This window comes from Trachemys scripta, chromosome 9 (assembly GCF_013100865.1).
Source record: "Trachemys scripta elegans isolate TJP31775 chromosome 9, CAS_Tse_1.0, whole genome shotgun sequence".
Lineage (NCBI taxonomy): Eukaryota > Metazoa > Chordata > Testudines > Emydidae > Trachemys > Trachemys scripta.
The window spans coordinates 42,211,808-42,224,503 of NC_048306.1; positions in this window are offsets into that span (position 1 = coordinate 42,211,808).

Below are 12,696 nucleotides of genomic sequence, written 5' to 3' on the forward strand. Positions count from 1 at the left end.
CCAAATTAGGTGGGCAATTAACCCTACAGTCACAGGACAAAGGAGGGCTAGTGGGTTACAGATTGTTGTAAGGAGACATATAAAACCGGTGTCTCTGAGTCCACAGTTTTGGTTGTCTACCAAAGTTTTCAGTTTAAGCTTCCAGGCTCGTCTTTTGAAGGTGCTGTGCAGGTTTCCTTCCTAAGCCATCAGCTTAAACCTGACAGAGAACTAGTGCACACTCAGAAATCACTGAGTAATACTGGAACTCTATTTGCATTCATTGGTCCCTATTGTATTCAAGTGATGTTCATGGCTCAGAATTCTTCCCCGGGCCAAAAGGCTGCCAGCTGCCACCCCGTTAATCTGACTGCAGCGTGTCTTGATGGGCGTTCCCCGGGGAACACCTTCTGACAGAGACTCTATCCCAGTAGGCAGCAGGCAATCCACTGTGAGCTACGACCTGCTCAGAACTCAAGCTAAACAGGTCTGGGCCTGGTTAGTGCTTGGATGAAAGACCTCCCACGAAGACTTAGGATGCTGCCTGGAGTGGTAGGCGGGACTGGTTGCTGAGGCACTACTGAAATGATCCTCCAGCATAGTGCAGCGGGTACCGGGCTGCTAAACATGCCGTTTTCTATTTGATACATAAACCTAGATCCTGGTGGCTCATGGTAATTAAACGTCATACGGCCCTTGCCACAAGCGTAGAAGTGCAAAGCCTGGCTCCAAATTCCAAACCAAATCACACTCCTCCCCCCCTCGTTGTTCCCGCCGGAGGGGTGTGACGGAGCAGGGAGCAGGGCGGATTTGACCTGGGAATGCAGCCTGGGAGTTACATTGAGCCAGGAAGGGGGGTGGGAGAAGTGACACCTTCTGCCCGGGAGACGGAACAAAGGAGAGGAGGAGCAGAGGGGAGCAGGGAGAGAGCTGCTGGAGGGATTTGGGAGTTTTTCAGTTTTGGGCTGGGAGGTGCAATGCAGGGAACCCCAAGCTGGGGTCTAAGCTCCCTGCACTCCCCAAGAGGACTTGATTGAGGGGTCCTGGTTTTATCTACAAGCTCTGTTGTAGACTGTGTTCCTGTTATCCAAAAAACCTTCCGCTTTACTGGCTGGCTGAGAGTCACGGTGAATCGCAGGAAGCCAGGGGTACAGGGCCCTGACTCCCCCACACTCCGCGACAACTGGTGGTAGGGTGGGATCTACTGCACCCCGTGGACGGCACCTCCTGCAGTAAGTGACTGGGGAGCAGTAAAACAAAGGGGGATTGATGGAGACCAGGTGGGCTGAAGAGTCAGAGAGAGACGGTTTCAGGGGGCGATTAACCCCTGGGAGTGTGTGACCAGTGAGAAGGACTTTTGCAGTAACAGGGTCCCCCGGGGGATCGCAGCGAGCGGTCCCGAGGTGGAGGAGTCTGCAGCTCAACCCTGGTAGAGAGGTGGTGACCTGAAGAAGGGCTGGCACACTAGGGGTCCCCCTGGAACGGCGGAAAGCGGAGAGCACAGGCCGGCGAGTGGCCAGCAGGAGGATGTATGCTAAATGCCTCAAGAGCGACCTGGTGGAGCTGTGCAGGCAGAGGGGGCTGCGCATTGGGAGGTCCACCAAAGAACAGCTAATTGCCCACCTGGAGGAGAGGGATCGCTTGGATGAACTGAGCCCTGTCCCTGAGGGAAGCCGCCCGGCGGATGCAGCGTGGGCCCTGGGGCCTGACATGGCTGGGAGGGGTCAGACTGCTGCCGAGGACATCCCGAGACCCTACCTACCTACACCTAGGGGAGGGGTTGGGGGAAGCCCAGCGAATACCGAGGGCACCCTGACCCCAACGGCCAGCAGGGGATCGTCCCGGCAGAGCTCCCCGTCCCGGGAGCGGACGTGACTGGAATATGACAGGGGGCTGAGACTGAAAGAGTTCGAGTTAAGGCAGCAAGAACTGAAGCAGGAGCGGGAAGAGAAGGCGAAACAACATCAGCATGAGGAGAACCAGCATCAGCAGGAGCAGGAAGAGAAGGAGAAACAACATCAGCATGAGCGGGACCAACGTCAGCATGAGCTGGAACTGGCCAGGCTGAGGAGCAGTGGGGCCCCAGCTGCGGTGATTGAGTGAGGACCCAAGACTGCAAAGAGCTTTGATAAGTGCTTCCTGGCCCAGCGTAAGGAGGGGGAGGACATGGATACCTTCCTGATGGTCTTTGAGAATACCTGCGAGCTGCTCCAGGTTGACCCTGCAGACAGGCTCCAGTTTCTCATCCCCTCACTGGACTCCACAGCCAGGGAGGTGTACAGCCGACTGAAAGGGGTGGAGATAGGGGACTACGAACTGTTCAAAAAGGCCCTGCTCCGCGAGTTTGGGCTGACCCCTGAGACGTACCAGAAAAGGTTCCGGAGTCAGTGTAAAACCCGTGAGGTCACATACCTACAACTAGCCAACCGGGCACAGGGGTATGCCCGCAAGTGGACAGCTGGGGCCCAAACTAAAGAGGATCTGCTTGACCTATTCGTACTGGAGCACTTGTATGAGCAGTGCCCATCTGACCTGAGGCGATGGTTGATGGACCAAAAGCCAGAGAACCCGCAGCATGCAGGCCAGCTGGCCGACGAGTTTGTGAACAGTCGGCCAGGGGATAACCGGGAGGAGTCCCAAAGGAACAGTCCTACCACAACGCAGAGAGAGTCACCATGGGACCTCCCAGCGAGGAAATATGGAGAACCCCCACCAAAGGGGAACATCCAGCGTCAGGTCCATCCGACCCGCTCGAGGGGATCCAAGGGAGATGGGCTGCTATCACTGTGGCTAGAGAGGCCACATACGGGCCCAGTGCCCCAGGCTCAGGGACAGACTGAGCAGACCGAACCCACAGAGGGTTGACTGGGTAGAGACCCAGCCGGGCGAGAGGCAGCATTCCCAGGGAAGTGGGGCTGGCAGAGTACCACCTGCTAATGAAGGAGGAGAGCTCCAGGCCAGCTCCTCTGGGGGGCTGAATGCTCCAGACTCAGGATTTTTGGTTTACAGGGTGGGCGTGGGGCTGCCCCTCCAGAGAGAGTGCCTTGTTTCCCTGGAGGTGGATGGGAGGAAGGTCAATGGATACTGGGATATGGGCGCAGAGGTTACGCTGGCCCGGCCCGAGGTGGTGGCCCCAGATCGAGTGGTGCCTGACAACTACCTGACCCTGACGGGGGTGGGTGGGACCCCGTTCAAGGTGCCTGTGGTGAGGGTACACCTGAAGTGAGGGGCCAAGGAGGGCCCCAAGGATGTGGGGGTGCACCTCCATTTGCCTACTGAGGTGTTGATGGGGGGGCCCTGGAGGACTGGCCAAGCGACCCTCAGGGTCCCCTGGTCGTGACCCGCAGTCAGAGCCGGCGAGGGGCACTGCACCCTGACCTTGGGGAGGGTACCTTGCCCGAGGCGCAGGACCCTAACCTGGTGGGGAGGGAACACCCCGGGACACGGCTCAGGGAGGCTGCGGCTTCAGACCCAGCCGGCGAGAGAGAGCAGGTGCCCAGCCCTGCCCCAGCTGCTGAGTTCCAGGCCAAGTTGCAGAAAGATCCCTCCTTGCAGAAGATAAGGGACCTGGCAGACCTCAGGGCAGTACAGACCATGGGGAGAGGCTGCCAGGAGAGGTTCCTGTGAGAGAAGGGGTTCCTGTACCGAGAATGGCCTCCCCCAGGGGAAGTGGAGTCGTGGGGGATCAGGAAGCAGCTGGTGGTTCCCCAGAAGTTTCGCCACAAGCTACTGTACCTGGCCCATGACATCCCTCTTGCAGGGCACCAGGGAATCCAGCGCACCAGGCAGAGGCTGCTACAGAACTTTTACTGGCCTGGGGTTTTTACCAACGTCCGACAGTACTGCCAATCCTGTGACCCCTGTCAAAGGGTGGGGAAGGCCCGGGACAAGAGGAAAGCAGCGTTGAGGCCTTTGCCCATCATAGAGGAGCCTTTCCAGAAGGTGGCTATGGACATAGTGGGACTTCTCAGCAAGACGACCCGGTCAGGGAAGAAATACATTCTGGTGGTGGTAGATTTCACCACCCGCTACCCCGAGGCAGTGTCCTTATCGTCCATCGAAGCGGACACTGTGGCAGATGCGCTGCTGACCATTTTCAGCCGAGTGGGGTTTCCCAAGGAACTCTTAACAGACCAAGGGTCCAACTTCATGTCGGCCCTACTCCGGTGCTTGTGGGAGAAATGCGGGGTCCGGCACAACTGGGCCTCAGCGTATCACCCCCAATCCAAGGGGCTGGTGGAGAGGTTCAACGGGACACTAAAGATGATGCTAAAAACATTTATGAACCAGCACCTGCAGGACTGGGACAAGTACTTATCTCACCTGCTGTTCGCGTACAGGGAGGTACCCCAGGAGTCTGCCGGGTTTTCGCCTTTCAAACTGTTATATGGAAGGCAGGTAAGGGGGCCCCTGGACCTGATGAGAGACGAATGGGAGGGGAAGGCCACTCCTGGTGGATAGTCGGTGGTGGAGTATGTCCTGACCTTCCGGGAATGACTTGCTGAGCTCATAGGCCTGGCCAGGGAGAATCTGGCCCGAGCCCAGAGGAAGCAGAAGGTCTGGTATGACCGCATGGTGCGGGCCCGCACCTTCGCGACCGGGGATCAGGTGATGGTCCTCATTCCCGTGAGGAAGAACAAACTCCAGGCCGCATGGGAAGGGCCCTTCAAGGTTGTCAAGCAACTAAATGAGGTAAACTATGTGGTGGAGCTGTCGAACCGGGCGCACCACCGCCGGGTGTACCATGTGAATATGATGAAGCCATATTATGACAGGGGGAATGTGGTGTTGGCCGTGTGTGGGCACTAGGAGGAGCAGGGAGATGACCCTTTAGTAGATCTATTCCCTGGGACAAGAGCTGGTTCCCCCCTGGAAACAATTCCCCTCTCTGATCGGCTAACCCCTACCCAGCAAGCTGAGATCGGAGAGGTGCTGCATCTGTACCGACAGCTGTTTTCCAACCAGCCTGGATGCACTAATCTGATTGTCCACCGGGTGCAAACAGGATCGCACCCGCCTATAAAATGCTCCACCTTCCAAGTCACAGGGAAAACTGCTCAGGACCTGGAAAGAGAGGTCAATGACATGCTGGCTTTGGGGGTGATCCAGCCATCTTCCAGTCCTTGGGCCTCGCCGGTGGTGCTGGTCCCCAAAAAGGATGGGTCGATCCAGTTCTGTGTGGACTATCGGAAGCTCAATGCCATCACTGTAGCCGATGCCTACCCCATGCCCAGGCCTGACGAGCTCCTAGACAAGCTGGGAGGCGCTCGGTACCTGACCACCATGGATCTTATAAAGGGCTATTGGCAAGTGCCGCTGGATGCAGATGCCAGGCTGAAATCAGCCTTCATCACCCCTCGGGGCTCTGAGAGTTCCTGACCCTGCCTTTCGGCCTCAAGGGCACGCCAGCCACCTTCCAGCACCTGGTGGATCAGCTACTGAGGGGGATGGAGAGTTTTGCCATGGCGTATATTGACAACATCTGTGTCTTTAGCCAGACCTGGGAGGACCATGTGTCCCAGGTTAGACAAGTGCTGGACCAACTCCAGGAGATTGGGCTGACTGTAAAAGCTGAGAAGTGCAAGGTGGGGGATGGCTGAAATATCCTACCTAGGTCACCGGGTGGGGAGTGGCTGCCTAAAGCCAGAACCAGCCAAAATGGAGGTGATCAGAGATTGGCCTGCACCCCAAACCGAAAAGCAGGTCCAGACCTTTATTGGGATGGTGGGATACTATCGAAGGTTCGTGCCCCACTTTAGCACCATAGCCGCCCCCATCACTGAGCTGTGCAAGAAGGGGAAGCCAGACAAGGTGGTCTGGACCGAGGAGTGCCAGGAAGTGCTCCAGGCGCTGAAGGAGGCTCTGGTCAGTGGCCCAGTTCTGGCAAACCCAGACTTTGACAAGCCCTTTATGGTGTTCACCGATGCCTCAAACACGGGACTGGGGGCGGTGTTAATGCAGGAGGATGAAAAGGGGGATAGACACCCGATCATGTACCTGAGCAAGAAGTTGCTATCCCGGGAGCAGAACTACGCAGCCATCGAGAAGGAATGCCTGGCCATGGTGTGGGCCCTCAAGAAACTAGAGCCATATCTCTTTGGGCGACACTTCACCATGCACACCGACCACTCTCCCCTGACCTGGCTGCATCAGATGAAAGGAGCCAACGCCAAGCTCCTGAGGTGGAGCCTGCTCCTGCAGGATTATGACATGGATGTGGTCCATGTGAAAGGAAGTGACAACCTGATAGCGGATGCGTTGTCCCGAAGCGGGGGCCCTGAACTTCCCCAGGTCACTGGGCAGAGTGACCCCGCTCAGTTCAGTGTCGAAGGGGGGAGAGATGTGACAGAGTAGGGAGCAGGGCGGATTTGACTTGGGAATGCAGCCTGGGAGTTACATTGAGCTACCTGAGCCAGGAAGAGGGGTGGGAGAAGTGACACCTTCTGCCCTGGAGACGGAATAAAGGAGAGGAGGAGCAGAGGGGAAAGGGGAGAGAGCTACTGGAGGGATTTGGGAGTTTTTCAGTTTTGGGCTGGGAGGTGCAATGCAGGGAACCCCAAGCTGGGGTCTAAGATCCCTGCACTCCCCAAGAGGACTTGATTGAGGGGTCCTGGCTGTATCTACAAGCTCTGCTGTAGACTGTGTTCCTGTTATCCAATAAACCTTCCGCTTTACTGGCTAGCTGAGAGTCACCGTGAATCGCAGGAAGCCAGGGGTACAGGGCCCCGAGTCCCCCACACTCCGCGACAAGGGGGCATTCTGCACTTCTTGTCCTTAGCTATTGCTGGGCATCACTAAACAGTTGCTGAGTCCCGCCACTGCGGTGGTGGGTGAAATGACTCTTACAGTTACATAGGACCCAACCGAGGCGTGACCAAGTCTCTGTGGCAAAGCCCATGGATTGCGGAGGGGTGAATCCCCCTAGAAAAGCCACACAGGGCTTACGTAATCATGCAACTCCTCCCTATTTCCAGGGGCACCGTCAGATTCCAGCCAGCCCAGGTGCTACCTAGGGCACCCAGGGGCTGGGGAATAGCATCATGCAGATGCTGAGTAAGAAAGTCAGGAAAGAACTGCCCATGGTCCATGTGATGCCTCCAGGAGGGACCCACAGACACACTGCCACCCCCAAGCATCCCCCTGGAGTCACCAGCTCCCATTCCACTGGACACTCACAGCGATCACAGATCCACTGCTTCCAAAGAAACATCACCCCAATCTCAGTGACACCTCAGGTCACCGCTCCGCTCCCCACACGGCACTTAGATACCGTTTACAGTGAAATCACCAATCGGCGTGTTTCACGAAGCACAGAGATTCTACATGATCGCAAGCAGAAGAATGGAAAACCAATGGGAATGTATAAAATCATGACACGCATTCCAGAGACTAGACTTAATTAACAAGATACTCTGGGGGCTAATAAAGTTTGCTCACCAGTGTGATACAGACTGTCTCGCCGTGACCCCTCTTTCAGGAGCCAGAACACGCCGTCAGCTTGTCTAGGGGAAGCAGACGGGCACACACATCCAGGGACCTTTTACTTCATCACTGGCATTTGGCCCAAAGTCACCCTGGGGGAGATTTCCCAGAGTGCCTCAGGGATCGCTGGGAAAGGGAGGCGCCAATCTGTCTCTCAATCAGCAGCACCAGCTGAGGGTGGGGCGGGGGAGCGACAGCCTTTCCAGAACGTTCTGAGATCCACGGCAAAGTGCTTTACACCAGTGGCTCTCGACCTTTCCCGACTCCTGTGCCCCTTGCAGGAGGCTGATTTGTCTTGCGCACCCCCAAGTTTCACCTCACTTCAAAACGACTTGCTTACAAAATCCAACACAAACGTGTCCCCACCCACTGTTCCTGGAAAATGGCTGACTTTCTCATTTTTACCATACAATTATAAAATACATCAATTGCAACATAACTATTGGACTTACATTTCATATAGTACTATATAGTACATAGAGCAGTATAAACAATTCCTTGTCTGTATGAAATGTTAGTTTGTACTGACTTCGCTAGGGTTTTTCATGTAGCCTGTTGTAAAACTAGGCAAATCTCTAGACGAGTGGATGTACCCCTGGAAGAGCTGTGTGCACCCCCCAAGGTACGAGTACCCCTGGTTGAGAACCGCTGCTTTACAACACGGATTTTCTGCCTAAGGGCCAGCGCTCTGGGGCTCTTCCCGATCTGTCCCACTTCCACCTAAAGGCCCTGTGTTGCAGTTGGACAGTGCTCCATTCCCGGCCTATGTACTGCGCTTACAGGGAACGCCGCCAAGTGTCACAAGGGCCCAGGGCACACGGCTTTCTCAGCGCCCCTAGCTAGGGGCAATGTGTGACCAACTGGGACTGCTCTTAATGCGTTCTTTGAATGCTGAGAGGGAAGTTTGGCTGGGACGGTCTGCATTGGGGGATGGGAGACTGACCTTAAGGGACAATACCTGAGCGTGTAACATAAGAACCCAAGAAGGGGGTTGGAGGCGAGATGACACCTCTGCCCGGGATATGGAAAAAAGGCTGAGTGAGAGACGCTGGAGGAAGTTAGAGTTTTGGAGCTGGCTGGTGAAATGGAGGGGGGCCCAGACGGGGCTCTGCCCCCCACCCCGGGGCTGTGGTGTCCTTGGGGCCCCTAGATGGACCAAACTAAGGGGATCCTGTTGTCTGTACCTGCAAGACCTGTCTTGGACTGTGTTCCTGTCATCTAAATAAACCTTCTGCTTTACTGGCTGGCTGAGAGTCATGGTGAATCGCAAGAAGCCGGGGGTGCAGGGCCTTGTGTCCCCACACACTCCATGACACAATGCAAGACTGATGTTGCTTCAGCACCTCGGGACAGGTACATCAGTATGATCTGGCTGTTCGACCCCACTCTGACAACTAAAGCTGCGTTTATGGGTGGCCTCACCAGAGTGGTTCAAAGCAGCCAGAGGGAACCGGTGAATCCCTCACAGCTGCTAAGTAACAGTACCAGTCAGAGGAATACTAACCTATCTGGGGTGTTATCTGCAGGACCAAAGAGGACCACACGAGCCAGTCAAAAAATAGGGAAAAAGGTGAAATGTCCACAAAACATTCTGGAACACGAAAACACAAACACACACACACCTTTTTAATTGAAAGGTTCTCACCAGCACCATAAACAAACACCAAGCTCTGGGCACAATGAGGCTGAGCAGAAGATGAACTAGCAGCCTTAACTCCGAAGCTACTGTCTGGAAGAGATTTAAATTGGGCCCTCCCATAACACCCTGCATCTGGCTGCTAGTGACCCATCTGCAACACGCCACGCTCTGGGACAGGGAGGTCACGCATGACCCCGAACGGCATGCAGGCTGCGCCAGAACAGCGCTCTGTCATAAGCCAGCCTGGAGAGCCAAGGAGAGGAAATGTATAAACCCTCCTATAGGGCGAGCATGTAAAATCCAATAACTCATTAGCCCTGCGTGCAGGAGTGACTGGGTGCGGCGAGTAGTATTCCTTCAAGCTGAGTTCAAAGGCAAACACGATATCAATAAATTATTAAAGATTTTCTAAAGCCAGCCTTCAGAAAACCAATTAGCAGTGAGTTACAGTCTATTTCAAAGCGTACAGGGATAGCCCCGGGCTGGGTTTAATATCCTTTCTTGCAGAACTGGTGCAGAACCCAAACTAGCCTCTATCAGGTCCCTTGTGCATTTTACTGCTGAACGGAAAAGTAAGGAAATAAATTTAAAAAAAGCCCAAGAAATGCTTTTTTCCTGAAAGACTTGATTTGCCGTACTCGGCTGAGCAGAACGGCTGTGCTTCGCGAAAATCCATGTCACCCGAAATACAACAGGAAGAGCAGGGAGGAACCCCAGATTTATTCTCCCTGAGAAAAAAAAACACACACAAAGAGACTAGGTTGGGATACATGAAAGTGTCACTCAGACATTTGTTAAATGCTTTTACTGGCACTGCTGTTAAAGCAACAAACCGGAAACTAACGCACTTGCTTTTAATTTTAAAAAGTACAGTTTGATGACCAAGTCCTTACGGGGCAGTCTCGCCCCTCCTCTGTGGGCACACAGAGCCAGCACAGCCCCAAGGAGTGGGCACAATTCTACACACCAATGCAAGTGGGGGGCACCCACTGTACATTGCAGAGCCCAGTTCCACAGATGCCCAGGGCATCGCCACATCATAGACTACGGCCAGACGGGCCCATCGTGATCATGTAGCCAAACCTCCTGCACACTGCAGGCCGCAGAACCTCACCCACCCACTCCTGTCATAGACCCACAACCTCTGGCTGAGTCACTGATGTCCTCAAATCATGATTTAAAGACTTCAGGTTACAGAGAATCCATCATTTACACTAGTTTAAACCTGCAAGTGACCCGTGCCCCATGCTGCAGAGGAAGGCGAAAAAACCCAACAACCCCGGGTCTCTGCCAATCAGACTCCGGGGGAAATTCCTTCCTGATCCCAAATTGGTGATCAGTTAGACCCTGAGCATGTGGGCAAGACCCACCAGCCAGCCCCCTGGGAAAGAATTCACTGTAGCAACTCAGAGCTTGACCCATCTAGTGTCCCATCACTGAGCCATTGGGGATATTTGCTGCTAGCAGTTGCAGAGTGGTTACATGCCATCGTAGGCAGTCCCATCGTACCATCCCCTCCATGAACTTATCAAGCTCAGTCTTGAAGCCAGTTCGGTTTTTTGCCCCCCACTGCTCCCTTTGGGAGGCTGTTCAAGAACTTCACTCCTCTGCTGGTTAGAAACTTCGCCCAATCTCAAGCCTAAACTTGTTGATGGTCGGTTTATAGCCACGTGTTCTTGTGTCCACATTGGCCCTTAACTTAACTCCTCTCCCTCCTGGGTATGTCTCCCTCTGATGGATTCATAGAGAGCAGTCGTATCTCCCCTCAGCCTTCGCTTGCTTAGGCTAAACAAGCCAAGCTCTTTGAGTCTCCTTTCATCGGACAGGTTTTCCATACCTCAGATCATCCTAGTAGCCTTCTCTGCACATTATTTCTTCTTATAATTAGCGCCTAACTGGGAGTGCATTAGGAGCACTGATAAATTAGCGAAGAACTGCTCTTTATTTTAAAATCCTGATGCTTTTCAGTCAGAACCACTTATTTTGATGCAGCTGTAAAGATGCCATCGTCTTTTCCAAGAGACGAGTTTGAATGGGACTCTATTTTGGCTTCAAATGGGATTTGCACCCTCTACACAAAGCACTGCCCTGGTGAGTCCTGTGTGTAATCAGTGCAGACGCTAATGAGTTATTGGATTTCCACTTTGAGTTCATCTTTCTTACACATGGCTAGGACCCTACCAAATTCACGGCCCATTTTGGTCAATTTCATAGTCACAGGATTTTTTAAATCTTACATTTCACGGTTTCAGTGGGAGAGTCGCAAGGCTATTGCAGGGGGGTTACGGTATTGCTACCCTTCCTTCTGTGCTGTTGTCTTCAGAGTTGGGCAGCCGGAAGGCAGCTGCTGGCCAGGCACCCACCTCTGAAGGCAGCGCCACTACCAGCAGCAGCGCAGAAGTAAGGGAGGCAATACCATACCATGCCAGGCCACGCTCACTTCTGCACTGCTGCTGGCGTCAGCGCTGCCGTCAGAGCTGGGCTCCCAGCCAGCAGCTGCAGAACTTCCTGCAACCAGGGGCGGTTCCTGGAGATGGGTCTGACCCAGCCTCGGGAGCGGCTCGTGCAGAGGAAGAGTCCGTCCCCAGCCCCTCCGGGACTAGCAGCTGGAGCTCAGCACTTGGCAGTTCTAGGGACCTTGAGCTGGCTGGGGGATGGGGGTGACTACAGCGCCCCGGGTGGTCACCCACTCACCCACCTGTAAGGCCAGCCCCGACCCCCCAAAAGTGACCACCCCCCATACCATGCCACCTCACTTCTGTGCTGCTGCCTTCAGAGCTGGGCTCCCGACCAGCAGCCGCCTCTCTCTGGCCGCCCAGCTCTGTGAACTCTGTCTCCCCTACAATAGCCAGATTTCACAGGGGAGATCAGATATCATGGCCCATGATGCGTTTTTCATGGCCGTGAATTTGGTAGGGCCTTGCACATAGCAGACCAGCATTGCGCTCTGTGTGCCAGAGGAGGTCTCACCACTGCTCACCACCAAGGGCTGTGAGAACCGTGAAGATCACACCAACCATGGGCCCCACTCACTGTGTTCTGTTACCTGTGGGGATCTTTAGTGCCACGCTGAGGAACTCCTGCCAGGCACACACCACTTGGGTCCACCCATGCAGAGATCACAGAGCGTGGCGTTTCCAGCCAACGGTGGAAATGTCCGGAGTGCCGGGCTCTGACTCCCTCTTATGGCCAATGGAACCAGAGCAGGGAAGTCAGTTCCCTGCACTGCTCTGGATGCCGTCAACTACAACAGGATAGGGCAGAAGGGCCAGATCCTGGGGCTTTGGGCTAAAGCTGCCCTAAGGACGGATCAGTCCCTGAACACGCGTGTCTGCAGCTGCTGTACAGACACCACAGCGGCTCCTACAGCCAGTGCAGTGAGCGTGAACAAGGCATCCCTCTACCACAGCTTCCCCTGGCTACCTAGCTCCATTGGGGGGCTTTTGACAACAGGGACAGATTAGATCAGCTCCTCTGTCGAGCGCTAGGACCCAGCCCAATGAAGAGTGGCCCCAGGACTGGGCAGGTACGAGGACGGCTTAACGCCATCTTTGCCCACACGCTCCTCCATGTGACAAGCGCTCGTCCCTGCGGCC